The sequence below is a fragment of the Lathyrus oleraceus genome, chromosome 4, assembly GCF_024323335.1.
Source record: "Lathyrus oleraceus cultivar Zhongwan6 chromosome 4, CAAS_Psat_ZW6_1.0, whole genome shotgun sequence".
In the NCBI taxonomy this organism is placed as follows: domain Eukaryota; kingdom Viridiplantae; phylum Streptophyta; class Magnoliopsida; order Fabales; family Fabaceae; genus Lathyrus; species Lathyrus oleraceus.
The window spans coordinates 345,769,042-345,784,328 of NC_066582.1; positions in this window are offsets into that span (position 1 = coordinate 345,769,042).

The following is a 15,287-nucleotide window of genomic DNA, read 5'->3' on the forward strand; positions in this document are numbered from 1 at the left end:
TCATGGTATGGGACATGGATCATATTATGAATTACATGAGTATTCTTTATTTTCCGCTGCGAACGCATATTGCTAGAATATTCATGATGAGTGAAATGTGTTATTTTGAATGACCAGGTGTATTGTTGTTTTTGAAAGTTTTAAGTTTCGAAAACGTCGATGTGATGCCCTTTTCTTTATATGCGTGCTTATTTACTTTGATTATATGTTAAATAATTTGGGGTAGAAAAAGGGGTGTTACACGTGTCAATTGGTTTGCCACCTGCCTATTTGTTTCAGCATCTTCTTGTATTAGTGGATCGAAGATTGTGCCCATCTGGTTGGTCAACATGTTAACCAACTCATGGTTACTATCGTCCATCTGCTGTCTCAACACCGCTACTGAAGTGTTCGACAGCGGCATGGTTCTGTTCTGAGTAGTGTTCCTTATGTTGCCCCCTTGCGCTGATCCTTGCAAGGGAGGGTTTGTTTTTGAAAACAGTGATGCACTGGATGTCGACTGATATCCTGGCATTAAGGAATACAGGATTCCATAAAGCGGATCTGTGGTGCCAAAGCGAGGCACATAAGGTCTGAACGTCGTTATCGTTGATCCTGAACCCCACGGTGGAGGCTGAGGAATTGATGTTCTAACCGCACCCGTAGTCGACATGGTTAGGGCCGCACTCATCATCGGTGGCAAAGTGGCAACGTGTGAGACTATTGTTTCCGTATTGGGTAAAGTTCCTCGTGGAACTTCATCAGGGTTAGTTTCTGACATTTTCACACTACTTCGTGGCTTACTATATAGCTTGCCACTTCTAAGTTTCATGCAATTTCTCAACTGCTCTAGCACAGTCCCACTGGGCGTGCCATTTTCTTTACTGTGGAAATTGGTAAACAACCGCTGGTCCTCCCTAGGCTTAAAACGAAGGGTTACTTGCAGGATCGACCAGTTGATCCTAAGACATGTGCTAGGGCAAGTGAAACTTGTCCAAACTTCGACGAAATGACTTTGTGAGGAACGGCTTCCAACAAAGTGTCGGACAAGCGTAGGGTTTTTCCACACAAACGGTTTTAGACAATGTTATCGCCTATAGGTGACTCGTGACCGACAGCGCTATAACATTCAAAAGATGTATACTACAAACACGCTTTTGGTGAACTCTATGATCGTGATAGAGTCAGTGTCGACAGCGTAAACGACAATGTAAAATGATAACTCAAAAGCAAAAGAAATTAAGATAAAATGTTCAACGGGAACAATTGAAAAATAGGGAAGTCGCATTGAAATAATTGTGGTGATTCACGTACATAGCAATCTCAGAGAAACTCTTGCTTCCTCGCGCTGGGAATGGGAAGTTTTCTTACAAGTGATTTCATAGTACAAAGTGAAGACCCCTAAGCCCCTTGTGGGATACTCCTATTTATATTAAACTAGAGGACAATACTCATAATCTAACTCCTAGAAACTAACAGATGTTATGACCCACGATCTACATAACCACTGTGCCCATGCCTTGCTAACTGCTCCACGTTATGGCGCTCTTATTCCTTTTGAAACTGCTATTCTATTTAAATTTCAAATTTCTCCCGCCCAGATGTTAGGGCGAAGCTGTCTCCTGCACATTTGACTATAATTCTTTAAGTCCCAAACCTTGCGTCGGTCGACAGAATGGCCTGTCGACGGAGCCAGCTTTCCCTGTCGGCTTCGTCCTTTGGTTTGTTTTCCTTTCTTGCTTGCTTTCAACATGCTTTTACCTTTTGGTAGGGTATGATCCCCATGTTCACATGACTCTTTCATTACTTACGCTTCCAACCTGCCTTAGGAATATTTCGTGGTAACATGGTGATGATGATGGTGAGGTGGTTTCATACAGCATTTCTGCTTGTGAAACGGGTAGTGTGGTGGTAGCAAGGTTGAATTTAAGTGAGGGTAGGTTAGACGTTCTGGTGGTTGAGGGAGGAGTTTTAGAGGTGGTGTATATTGGGGTGGTTTGAGGAATATAAGAAGCAAGAGGTTTTATTTTAACAGAGCGAGAGAGAGGTACAAACTTACTTGGAGAGCCAGCCAAAGGGACTGGAGTTCTTGACACAGAGGATTCTCCTAGCCTTGCTTTCTTAGCCTTCTTGGACTTCTCAGAGGGCTCTTGCATCCTCTTCATGAAGTTTGGTGGATGCTCAAATAGTCAGTCCATTGTGAAGTCAGAGATGTCCACCCCTTGATTGGTAAGGTCCCGTAGATAGTAGGCTACTACCTCTGGAGGGTCAATCTTGGAGAACAGGTAGAGTCTGTTGGGAATCTCCCTCTGATCCCTGAGGGGTTCATTGGAAGTATCAAGTGTTGGTTTGGCTCTAACTTGATCAATGATTCCCATGCTCTTCAGATTCCGAGCATTCAACGGTCTTCCAGTGTCAATGGTGACATCTTCCATGAGTCTGAGCAGGATCAGGTGATCCACTAAGCCACTCTCAATCAACACATCTGATATGAGTCTCCCCAGAGGGATGTAGTTCCTGGTCTTCATGTTGTTTCTGGTGTCTTTCACTAAATCTCTGAGGTACTTGAAGAGAAGTGCAGGAAGATAAAGTTTCAGACCCTTGTGAATGCAGTACATGATACACTTCTGATCTGCGTTGATGTATTCAAAAGAGTTTGATGCAAGGCGATGATGAATGGTGCCTAAGATGATCTTCAACTAGACATGGAGGTTCTGATGTAGCTCTTTGTTCTTGGAATGCTTGCCTTCAGCACTCTGTTGGAATATGGTAGGGTTGATTTCCTAGGACAAGTATTTTGCCCTAGGGTTTATGTTGTAGATGCGTCTTCCTCCTATCTTTTCCATGTTCAGAAGAGAGGAAATGGATTTCTAAGTAATGACTATCTTGACTCTCAGAACGTAGGAGGCAATGTAGTGATCATCTAAGTCTGCAAAGCGCCAGAACTCCTTCACCATATTTGTATACGCAGGGCCATAGAGACGTTGAAAGTAGGTTTCCCACCCTTGCATTCTCAACTCTTCAGGTAGGTCTACTCCATTCTTCTTCATATTTCCAAAGTCCACTAGCGACTCACATAGAACTTCTAGTTTTTCAAAAGGTGTTGCTAGGTGGATGTGAGGCTCACGATCGAGGATATGGAGTTCCTTGTAGATTGGAGTTGAGACGACGCCAATGGTTGCTGTAATTTGTTGACTTGAAATGGGTGTTTACTCCGTTGAATTCATTTGTTGGAAGAAGTTGTAAAGTGATTGTTATTGAGAATCCATGAAGAACACCTTTGAAGATGAAGGTTGAAAGATGAAGAGCTTGAAGAAAACCGCAGAATTCTTGAAGGAGATGAAGAACTGAGAGAGAGAGGGTTTAGTGTGGTCGTGTGTCTAAAGTGTGCAAGTGTAATATGTGAAATGAATTTATACACATTAGGATGCATGCAAAACGACAATAGAAAGAGAGTTTAACTATTAAGAAATTAAATGCAGCACGTTAACAAGTAAGCACGTTTGGAGGAGAATGATTGCAGTCCATGATGGAGGTCTAATCCCAAAATCAGCACATTGCTCGAGGAGTTTCAAGAGTCTGTCACTTGATTTCTGCTAGACAGTTGTCTAGAAGTTCCAATGTCAGACGCAAGATGTACCACGTGTTACTTTCTCTGATCTTCAGGAATACCAAAGGGTTGGATCCTGAGGATTTCTGATCCAGATAGCTTCTAACTGGTAGTAGCATCAGAGTCAGATACAGATTCCAGGTGTTTACTTCAAAGTTTTATTTTTCTATTTCAGAGGCACATTTTATTCTGGATAATTGTGAATGTTTAAATTTTTCAAGATAAAAGAGAATCTATCTTCAGCTAGGGGTTTGGTATAAATGAAAGGTTTGGTGGTTCCTAGACCTATGGGACCTCCACCTAGTCGTCTGCCTCCATGGTACAACCCGGATGCACATTTTCCTTTTCATGAGGGTGCCCCGGGGTATGACCTAGAGGGTTGCTATACTTTGAAGCATAGGGTTCGTAAGCTGATCGATAGCAAGATTCTATCTTTTAGGGATATGGGACCGAACGTGAAGAACAATCCTCTTCCTCCCCATGGAGACCCTACGGTGAATGCCATTGGACATGCCTTTGTTGGTGTTGTGGTTAAGAAGGCGGATGATGTTAAGACTCCTTTGGCAGCATTCCACGCCCGATTGGTGGAAGCTGGCCTAATTGATGTTAGTCATGACAGTTGTGAAGAGTGTGCCACACACCTTAAAGGGTGTCAGATGGTACGAGATACTATTCAAGACTTGATGAATAATGGAGTGCTTCAAATATCCAGTGTTGCAAAGAACGAAGATTTGTCGGTAATTGAACCTTGTTTCAATTTACCTGAACCAGTTGATATCCCTTACTATAGTAGAAGAGTGGTGCCTGAGAATAGTCATCCGTCGCCTGTTGAGATATTTATGCCTATGTCATTTCCGTATGAAAGCACCAAGGTTGTACCTTGGAGATATGAGTTTACCGCTATGGACAAGATTGTTGAAGGAAGTGAAGACGGTGAAGTGACAGAAGTTGTGAATGAAGACGTCACCAATATTACAGGAATGAGCAGAATGACCCGTAGTGGTCGAATCTATATGCCTGAATTCAATATGACTCCTCAAGGGTCGGCCAAGGAATCTACAGTTGCAGCTCCCATTACAGAACCCGAAGTGGTCCAATCTGAAGATGCTGTTGAATTCTTGAAGTTGACCAAGATAAGTGATTACAAGGTTGTGGACCAGCTGCATCATACACCATCTAAAATTTCTATTTTGTCTCTGCTATTGAACTCCCAAGCCCATAGGGAGGCTTTGTTGGAGGTACTTGCCCAAGCTCATATAACACAAAGCATAACAGTAGAACAATTTGATGGGGTGGTTGTGAACATCACAACTTGCAATACTTTAAGCTTTAGTGGAGAAGAATTACCTGAAGATGGAAAAAAATCACAATCGTGTTATCCATATCTCGGTAAAGTCCAAAGATTATGCTTTGGCAAGAGTTTTGGTTGATATCGGATCTTCTTTGAATGTTATGCCAAAAGGAACACTCGCCAAGTTATCTTATCTAGGACCAACTATGAATCCTAGTGCCATGGTAGTGAAAGCTTTTGATGGTTTCAGGAGAACCGTGATTGAAGAGGTTCATTTGCCCATATTGATTGGCCCTCATGTATTCCCGATTAATTTCCAAGTCATGGATATTAATCCAGCGTATAGCTGCTTATTGGGGCGTCCTTGGATTCATGCTACGGGGGCAGTCACCTCCACTTTTAATCAAAAAATGAAGTTTGTGGTGGACAAACAATTGATCATCATTTCGGGAGAGGAGGACTTTATGGTCAGTCACCTTTCATCCTTCAGGTATATCTAGGCTGATGAGAACGCTTTGGAAACTTCTTTCCAAGCTTTTGAAATAGCCAACGCCACTCTTGTGGAGATGAAGGACCCGGTTGGGAAAGCTTGTTCATCTTTCGCTTCTCTGAAAAGCGCAAAGTCTAGCATTGATGGAGGAAACCCTGGAGGTTGGGGTCAGCTTATTGATGTTCGTGAGAAGCATGATCGCTTTGGTCTAGGATATGTGCCTTCCGCTGCGAAAGGAGCCCGAGTCCCTGCAAAGGACAACACCTGAAGCATCTAGGAAGTATTCCTCAATATAAGATTCATCCATGGAGATCAGGTCAATGCAATTGGAGATAGCGCCGAAGATGAAGATGAGCCCTGTTTGGTTTACCTGTGTGAGACAACTTTGAACAACTGGAAGGCGGTTGAGATCCCCGAAATTCTTCCTTTGTCAAAGTAATAATTATTGCTTTTTCCTTTCAAATCCTTAGCTCTGCCCAAGGCTAATGGATCATGTTGTAGGGCCCCTTTTCATTTTCAAATAATCATTATTAGTGAATGAAAGACATTTTATTAAATTCTTATTATTCGTTTATTTACTTTCTCTTAAGAAAATGGCAATCTTTTCAAACAATTTTTTTTTCATTTATGCATCTTTTCTTTTTACTTTTCTAAAAAAAATCAATCATTCAAACATCCAGAATAAATGATAACCCCGTTGAATCCAATGACTCTACTCCCTCTCATAACTTTCACTCCCCTATCTACCAAGCAGAAGGAGAGAGTGAAGAAGATTGTTACATCCCCGACCAATTGGCAAGGCTTCTCGAGCACGAGCCTAAAGCCCTTCAGCCACATGAAGAACCGGTGGAAACAGTCAACCTTGGCACAGAGGAAGAGAAGAAAGAAGCTAAAGTCGGCACCACACTTGAAGCAAGCGTCAAAGAGAGATTGGTCAAGCTGCTACAAGAATATGTGGATGTATTCGCATGGTCATACCAGGATATGCCAGGCCTGGACACCGTCATCATTGAACACAAGCTTCCGCTTCATCCAAACTACCCACCAGTGAAACAGAAACTCCGAAGAACAAGATCGAATATGGCTATGAAGATTCATGAAGAAGTCAAACGACAATTTAATGTTGTTTTCCTCGCAGTGGCGAAGTACCCACAGTGGGTAGCTAATATTATACTTGTGCCTAAGAAGGATGGAAAGGTGAGGATGTGTGTTGATTATAGAGATCTAAACAAAGCTAGTCCAAAGGACGATTTCCCTCTACCACACATTGATACTCTGGTAGACAACATTGCAAGTTTTGATGTATTCTCATTTATGGATGGATTTTCTGGATACAATCAAATAAAGATGGCTCCAGATGACATGGAGAAGACCATTTTTATTACCCCTTGGGGCACGTTTTGAAGGTAGAGAAAAACAAGAAAGGGGGTTTGAATTGTTTTGGGAAACAAAAACCTTTTGAGATATCAGACACACAGAATAAAAAAGAATATGATACAGAATTTTATACTGGTTCGCTTGAAATTCAAAGTTACTCCAATCCACCCTGCCAAGGTGATTTCGCCTTCAAAAAGGTCTTAATCCACTAATCTTGAAAGATTACACAAATAACCGTCTAAGATAATAATCCCTTAGCCCTCTCAAGTATTCATATTGCACAGAGTCACTTGAGGAATTATCTTAGAAAAAATAAGATTTGTAATGCAATGTGCTTCTAACAAAAAGATAATATTACAAAATTATAAGAACAATAGCTTTTCATGTAAGAGCAGCAACTCGTGAAAAATGAGAGAGAATGAATGAGAGTTTTTGTATTCTTGTGTGTCTCAGGTGTGTCTTCTTGTGAAGTATCCAGTCCTTTATATAGGCGTTGAGAAGAACCGTTGGAGTGTTGACAGGATCTTGGTCATTGAAGAATGTTAATTGTCATTACTCTCCTTGTTTCTTTCTAAAACAATTTTGTGTGCGTCATAATCTCCTTTTAGAAATACTTTCTTTCCAAAACCAGATTTCTTCATGGTTACGCGTTTTGAACCGGTGAATTTGTATCAGAGTCTTGTTAGTCAGAGTTCAAATTCAGAGGTTGCTTTTATCCTACCACATCAGAGTTTCTCTATGCTCTTGACTTCTTCAAATTTAGAGTCTGGATTCAGTCTTCTTTTCCAGAGTTGCTGGCTTCTTTCTAATTTGTTGGTACCTTTGTTGACTAGAGTCAGAACCTTCTGGATGCGTTTTCTCTTAGTAGCATCTTATAGTTGAATTCTGTATCTGATGTATTTATCTATCTTATTGTTTGATCAGATTCCTGCATACTTAATAAAAATTTCGTTAGAGTACCATTTTTGTTTCATCCTTTGTTGGCATCAAAATCTTAGAGATACATTGTAGAACCAAATTTGTTCTTACAATCTCCCCCTTTTTGATGATGACAAAACAATACAGAGTAGAGGTGAAACAGTATATAATTTCTTAGATCAGATAGGGAAGAGGATTCCCCCTGAGTTAGATTCTTAGATAGATCAAAAGTTCTTACCAAACCTTCCTTGGTTTAGTGCTTTAGCTACTTTCCTGCATATGTCTAGTCATTAATTTAATAATAAGTTTTTAATAATGTTTGCAGTGCTTTGAGAAGATTTAGTTATGTTTCCATCAGAGTTGTTTTAGTTCTCCCCCTTTTTTCCAGAATCAAAAAGACATAGCAAAAAAAACTATTGATATTAATAAAGAGAGCAATTACAGATAATCAACACAGAGGTCAGATATCATAAGGAAAAAGACACAACAAATCAGAAAGGCAACAAGCAAATATCCTAGGTGCCTAAGGGTTTGGGGGTGGAGGCATCCTTTGGAGCAGCTGAGACAACATGTTCTGAACGTTGTTGTTGACAGAATTTTGTTGATCCATCCTAGCCCGAACTACTTGTTGTTCTTTCTGCAGAGAACCCAGAGTTGCAGTGCTCCCCCTAAGTAAGTGCATCAGCTTTAGCCTTGGCAGCTGCTTCTTCAGCAATACAAGTTGCTTCTTCAGTGTCGGCTTTAGCTTTTGCCTCAGCCTCAGCAGCAGCCGCAGCAGTAGCAGCATCAGCAGTAGCCTTCTCCTCTGCTTCCCTCATCCGTTGTTCTTCTTCTAGGCGTGCTTTCTCCTTAGCTTCCTTCCTAGCTCGTTCCTTAGCCTCTCTGGCCAAGCGCTCTTGGAGCCTGATACCAGCGTCTCTGATGAAGTCGTTGCGGACTTGTTCAGAGAGGCCTTACAGTTTGAAGGCTTCAAAGGTCGTCCAACTTATCACTCTGTTCCAGTGGACCCTTACTGTAGAGGGATCATCACTGATACCAGAGTTGATTGTCAGAGACTTGATCTTCTCCACTGAAGACTCTGCAAAAACCTGTATTGCTTCTTCTACGGTAGGGAGGGTAGTCCCTGGTTCAGTGTCAAATGCTAGGGAGGATGGAGAAGGTGAGTTGGGGGCACTGAGATTTAGTGTGGGAGTTATGGAAATTGGTAAACAACCGCTGGTCCTCCCTAGGCTTAAAACGAAGGGTTACTTGCAGGATCGACCAGTTGATCCTAAGACATGTGCTAGGGCAAGTGAAACTTGTCCAAACTTCGACGAAATGACTTTGTGAGGAACGGCTTCCAACAAAGTGTCAGACAAGCGTAGGGTTTTTCCACACGAACGGTTTTAGACAATGTTATCGCCTATAGGTGACTCGTGACTGACAGCGCTATAACATTCAAAAGATGTATACTACAAACACGCTTTTGGTGAACTCTATGATCGTGATAGAGTCAGTGTCGACAACGTAAACGACAACGTAAAATGATAACTCAAAACCAAAAGAAATTAAGATAAAATGTTCAACGGGAACAATTGAAAAATAGGGAAGTCGCATTGAAATAAATGTGGTGATTCACGTATATAGCACTCTCAGAGAAACTCTTGCTTCCTCGCGCTGGCAATGGGAAGTTTTCTTACAAGTGATTTCGTAGTACAAAGTGAACACCCCTAAGCCCCTTGTGGGATACTCCTATTTATACAAAGCTAGAGGACAATACTCATAATCTAACTCCTAGAAACTAACAGATGTTATGACCCACGATCTACATAACCGCTGCACCCGTGCCTTGCTAACTGCTCCACGTTATGACGCTCTTATTCCTTTTGAAACTGCTATTCTATTTAAATTTCAAATTTCTCCCGCCCAGATGTTAGGGCGAAGCTGTCTCCTGCACATTTGACTATAATTCTTTAAGTCCCAAACCTTGCGTCGGTCGACAGAATGGCCTGTCGACGGAGCCAGCTTTCCCTGTCGGCTTCGTCCTTTGGTTTGTTTTCCTTTCTTGCTTGCTTTCAACATGCTTTTACCTTTTGGTAGGGTATGATCCCCATGTTCACATGACTCTTTCATTACTTACGCTTCCAACCTGCCTTAGGAATATTTCGTGGTAACATGGTGATGATGATGGTGAGGTGGTTTCATACAGCATTTCTGCTTGTGAAACGGGTAGTGTGGTGGTAGCAAGGTTGAATTTAAGTGAGGGTAGGTTAGACGTTCTGGTGGTTGAGGGAGGAGTTTTAGAGGTGGTGTATATTGGGGTGGTTTGAGGAATATAAGAAGCAAGAGGTTTTATTTTAACAGAGCGAGAGAGAGGTACAAACTTACTTGGAGAGCCAGCCAAAGGGACTGGAGTTCTTGACACAGAGGATTCTCCTAGCCTTGCTTTCTTAGCCTTCTTGGACTTCTCAGAGGGCTCTTGCATCCTCTTCATGAAGTTTGGTGGATGCTCAAATAGCCAGTCCATTGTGAAGTCAGAGATGTCCACCCCTTGATTGGTAAGGTCCCGTAGATAGTAGGCTACTACCTCTGGAGGGTCAATCTTGGAGAACAGGTAGAGTCTGTTGGGAATCTCCCTCTGATCCCTGAGGGGTTCATTGGAAGTATCAAGTGTTGGTTTGGCTCTAACTTGATCAATGATTCCCATGCTCTTCAGATTCCGAGCATTCAACGGTCTTCCAGTGTCAATGGTGACATCTTCCATGAGTCTGAGCAGGATCAGGTGATCCACTAAGCCACTCTCAATCAACACATCTGATATGAGTCTCCCCAGAGGGATGTAGTTCCTGGTCTTCATGTTGTTTCTGGTGTCTTTCACTAAATCTCTGAGGTACTTGAAGAGAAGTGCAGGAAGATAAAGTTTCAGACCCTTGTGAATGCAGTACATGATACACTTCTGATCTGCGTTGATGTATTCAAAAGAGTTTGATGCAAGGCGATGATGAATGGTGCCTAAGATGATCTTCAACTAGACATGGAGGTTCTGATGTAGCTCTTTGTTCTTGGAATGCTTGCCTTCAGCACTCTGTTGGAATATGGTAGGGTTGATTTCCTAGGACAAGTATTTTGCCCTAGGGTTTATGTTGTAGATGCGTCTTCCTCCTATCTTTTCCATGTTCAGAAGAGAGGAAATGGATTTCTAAGTAATGACTATCTTGACTCTCAAAACGTAGGAGGCAATGTAGTGATCATCTAAGTCTGCAAAGCGCCAGAACTCCTTCACCATATTTGTATACGCAGGGCCATAGAGACGTTGAAAGTAGGTTTCCCACCCTTGCATTCTCAACTCTTCAGGTAGGTCTACTCCATTCTTCTTCATATTTCCAAAGTCCACTAGCGACTCACATAGAACTTCTAGTTTTTCAAAAGGTGTTGCTAGGTGGATGTGAGGCTCACGATCGAGGATATGGAGTTCCTTGTAGATTGGAGTTGAGACGACGCCAATGGTTGCTGTAATTTGTTGACTTGAAATGGGTGTTTACTCCGTTGAATTCATTTGTTGGAAGAAGTTGTAAAGTGATTGTTATTGAGAATCCATGAAGAACACCTTTGAAGATGAAGGTTGAAAGATGAAGAGCCTGAAGAAAACCGCAAAATTTCTCCCACCCAGATGTTAGGGCGAAGCTGTCTTCTGCACATTTGACTATAATTCTTTAAGTCCCAAACCTTGCGTCGATCGACAGAATGGCCTGTCGACGGAGCCAGCTTTCCCTGTCGGCTTCGTCCTTTGGTTTGTTTTCCTTTCTTGCTTGCTTTCAATATCCTTTTACCTTTTGGTAGGGTATGATCCCCAAGTTCATAGGACTCTTTCATTACTTACGCTTCCAACCTGCCTTAGGAATATTTCATGGTAACAAAATGCCCCCCAGAGATGCCATTTTCGACTGTCGATGTTGATGAGATGATGGCATCTCTGAAACTGTCGAATTACCCTTTACTGTTCCTGCTTCTACTTAGTGGGACCTCTGTGTATCCCACGTGGGTGACGTTAGATAATCATGTCGAACGTTTCTTCTTCCCCTCGAGACGCACAAAATCGCGTCTACGTCACTTCACGTCTCCAAAACTGAAACGTATTTGTCTTTTCGCTCACCTTCTCTCCTCCACGTGTCTGTAGGCGTGGGAACGTGAGAATACGTGTCGGCCCTGGAAGTTCAACCGGTCCCACTTCTCTGCTCAGAGTTTAAGCTCTATAAAACCCTCATTTCTTCTTCTTCTTCTCTTATTTTGGCTTTCTTGATTCACTTATTTTTCTGCCTTTGTGAAAACTCTTCCACTCCATAACGAGAAAACCTTTTGTTCCTTCCATGGCCAACTCTAACAAACCCTCTGCTGCTGAACTCACACGCCCCATCAACATTGATGGCAGGGAGTATGTCCCTGAGCCTCCATTGGTAGAAGAAAAGGAGAAGATTTTGCGTTCTCAGGTATTGATTCCTCTCTCTCTGGCTAATGAACCCTTAGCATTCCTAGGTCCTCTCCCAGAAAACGGACACCCAGAGGTTACCTAAAACGACTCTTCCCTTTTTCCCGCCAGTCACATTTCTGAACCTGTGATTTCTGCTCAACAACCTTTCTCCCTTCGATACGTCAATAGGAACTTCAGGACTACTCCTCCCAGGAATTGTCCTAAGTTCTGTGCTTGGATGGACCGGTTGGAAACTGAGAAAATAGACCACTGGAAAAAGACAGGCATTTATACCCTCTTACAGATTGCCCGTTGTGGCCCTCCCCAGTCTTGTGGCATGTTATTGGCCGCCCTTCAATTCTGGGAAAGTTCGACCAACTCCTTCCATACTAAGTGTGGCATGATCACGCTGACACTTCTAGACATCGTTGCAATCACTGGCTTGAGACTGACTGGCGAAGTCTTCGACTGTGAAGCTGTAGCGCCAATTTCCTTGAAGTTCGACGTTGGTGACTCTCGCAAACCGACATACAACAACTTCATTGACCATCATGCCACTTCTGCAGGTCCTGTGACCAACGAGGAAAATGTGGCTTTCTTAACCCTTTGGCTGTCCCAAGGACGTGATGTTTCTTTGGGCCAACTGATATTAGCCTCTCTCTACGAGTCTCTATCTGAGGTTGTCTTCCAGATTAGACTCTTCGACTCTGAGAACTCTAGAAAGAAGAACGTATTGGTCCATGGTCCTTTCTGGTTTCTGCAATTATGGCTCAATGCCACTTTCTCCAAAGATATAGCCTCATATGGAATGAGGAGGGTTGCGTGTCCCCCAAAGGAACGCCATGTTATCTGGAAACGGTTGATCCCCTTGACACCCATCGACAAAAAATTTCCAGACCTTCGAGTGTTTCACCTCATCTTCAACATCATGTTGACTCGTGTCGACTTCCTACCTTCCATGGCTTCTTTTAGCTGTCGAATTGAGGGTCCTGAGTGGCTCACCAGACCTTTCCCTCCCGTCGATGGGGAACATAGGACTGAAACCTTCTCATTTGGAGGCGTTTATTAGTCCCCCGCTTCTTGTCGGCGGAGACAGCCAACAACAATCCTGGCCTAGTGGCTTACCAGCCTAACCTTGTAGCCAGACAATTTGGTCTTTGCCAATTCATCTCCAAATCTCTGTTTTCCTCTCAAGAGTTACTTGCCAATATTCTCTGCGGCCAACCTTGGAGTGAGGTCGAAGAAGAACTTGAGAATATTTGGAAAAACCGACCACGTCTTCCTTCCCTTTCTTTTCGACTAGCCTACTACTGCACCAAAGAATTTCATGATTGGTGGTAGTGCTATTTTTCCCTTTATGTTGGTGATCCTGATGCCAAACTTACTGAATTAACTGAGGCTTTTTTTGTTTGCAGGCGAAGTCAACCAAATGTAAGGCTCTTCATGTCAAACAGATTCGTGCTTTCCAGAATTACTTCCAAGTTGTGTATCGACCAGATAATCTTCGTGGGACCATCCGGGAGGATGCTGTCGAACTAAAAGCGAAAACAATCGATCAACTTCCAAAACTCAAAATCCCTGATCACGTGAAAGACAAATATTTTTATGCCCTTCATTTTGGAAAACTAAAGTTCCCTCCTTTGCCATTTAGTCCTTTGGCTTTGGCCTTTGGTCATTTGGTTCCGGTGTGGTTCTACTGTCCCATTTCATACGTACAAAACGCCTTTAAGAGAAAGAAGGCCGACAGAGTGGTCCCCACGAAGTATTATCTGCCTGACTACTCAGGGCCGCTCCATATCGATCCTCGATATGTTAGCGTGTTCGAAACCACGCAACTTGGTAACGCTTTCCTGGAAATTTGAACACTCCTTTCCAACTGGACTTCATCGCTCACTTGCGTTTCTTTCATTTATATGCAGCGCTCCCTCTAAAAACTGCAGGCTCTGCATCTGCTGACCAACCTACTCCTTCGACACAGAAAGTTCAAGTTCGACTCTTGCTGACGTACTATTTCTTTTGACCTTAACTTCATCCTTAGCCATATTTCTCTTCTTGCAGGTTGCTCCTAAGCAATCTTCTGAGGATGATGGGCGCCCCATTGCCCAAGTCTTGAGAAAAACCAGTACTTCTGTGTGCTCCTCTAAAGCATTTCTATTTGCTTTTGCCTTCTAAAGGGGGAACATTACGTGGTTGCTAATGTTTCACTTATGTGCAGGGTCAACCCCGTTCGACAGAACCTACTGTCTCTCCCTCCTCCAAAAAATCCAAAAAACACAAGCGTTCTGCTCCCGCGGGCTCTGAGGTATTTCTTGTCGGCATGTCTGCTCTTTTGGCTAGACTATTTGCTTATAACCTCTCTTCATGTCTCCAGCACACCTCACAACATAAATCCAAAAGCCATCATGGCCATAAGAGGAAGAAACATGATTCTCCTTCCAAGAGTGGTGACAATAAAAAGAAGAGGCATCATGTAACGCCTCCTTCAGAGGTTCCTGTCAATTGGTCCCTGACTCAGTCACTAGTCCTGCAACACATCTGCAACACATCTGGACGCTTCCACCCTCGGTGCTTCACCGTCGATTGGTCCCTCCCCCGCTACTGCCTTGGGAAACACAAATCGGGATGCAGTCTCCCCTGCATCGACACAAGTATTTACCCGTATTCCTATTTATTCCTTTGGATTTTTTGTTGCGCTTTTCTTACCCAATTCTTCTTTCTGCAGGCTGATGCTTCTACTGATCCGACTCAGCCTGTTGCTGATTATACTCCTGCTCGCCGGTTTCCTCTCCAGATCGCCCCTTTCAATCTGTCGACACCGCTGGTGAGTCCATCGAATTTCCTCTCCAAATTAGTCACAATGACTCTGACTCAGTCACTAGTCCTGCAACACATCTGGACTCCAGTTCGACTAGTTCTGACTCGAGTCTCTCCTCAGCTTCGTTGCAGGATTCACGGGTGTAACACCCCAAAATTTTCCCTCCTCATTCATGCATTCATTTCATATTTCATTTCATCATGTCAATCAGAATTAGATCCGAAAAAAAAAAAACGAAAAAACGAAAAAAAACGAAAAAATAATAATAATAAAATAATTTTTTACAAAGAAAATAAATAAATAAAATATAATAAAAAACTTTTGGACTTAGGTCTCTCTCATTTGAGCCCACAAAACCAT